Source organism: Octopus bimaculoides, chromosome 16, assembly GCF_001194135.2.
Source record: "Octopus bimaculoides isolate UCB-OBI-ISO-001 chromosome 16, ASM119413v2, whole genome shotgun sequence".
Lineage (NCBI taxonomy): Eukaryota > Metazoa > Mollusca > Cephalopoda > Octopoda > Octopodidae > Octopus > Octopus bimaculoides.
Genome location: NC_068996.1, coordinates 18,309,552 through 18,310,625, shown reverse-complemented (window position 1 = coordinate 18,310,625; position 1,074 = coordinate 18,309,552).

Below are 1,074 nucleotides of genomic sequence, written 5' to 3'. Positions count from 1 at the left end.
AAGGGAAGTAACTATGAGAATATAATGGACTTTGGGAAAATATATATCAGGAAATATCTCTTTACTCTTTACTCTTTTACTCTTTTACTTGTTTCAGTCATTTGACTGTGGCCATGCTGGAGCACCGCCTTTAGTCGAGCAAATCGATCCCAGGACTTATTCTTTGTAAGCCTAGTACTTATTCTATCGGTTTAGCTTTTGCCGAACCGCTAAGTTACGGGGACGTAAACACACCTCCATCGGTTGTCAAGCGATGTTGGGAGGACAAATACAGACACACAAACACATACACACACACACATATATTCAGTTTCCGTCTACCAAATCCACTCACAAGGCTTTGGTTGGCCCGAGGCTATAGTAGAAGACACTTGCCCAAGGTGCCACGCAGTGGGACTGAACCCGGAACCATGTGGTTCGTAAGCAAGCTACTTACCACACAGCCACTCTTATCGTTAATATTTCTTAATTTATCGACCGCGAAAGGATGAAAGGCAAAGTCGACTAATAATAATAATAATAGTAATTAGATGAAGAACCTGAAACCACTGCCACCAAACAAACAAAACGGATCAAGCTGATTGCAAAAAAGAACGGGCAGAAATAAATTGAGGAGCGTTGGAGCTAGAAGCCCCTGAATCGACAGTATATTCTTCGAAGTCGAAATGCTGATGTAGACCAAGCAACAACCCATCAATGGCTGAGAAGATCAAGACTGAATGCAGAGACTGAATGTTTCTTATTGGCAGCACAAGATCAAAGCTTGCTTAACAAAAACTACCAGACTAACGTTCTTCAAAATAGTTCTGATCCTAAATGCAGATTCTGCGACACAATTGACGAAATAATAGACCATCTCGTTTCTTGTGTCCTGTGCTAACACTAAACGAATACAAAATGCCCCGATAGGGTAGGACAGTATTTACATTGGAAAATATGTAAACACTACAAATTCGACACTCCTGTTTACTGATATGAACATCATCCTGAGCCAGTTGAAGGTAAAAATGTCACTATCCTCTGGGATTTCCCAGTCAACACCGACAGAAAGATCCAGGATAATCGACTTAGCAT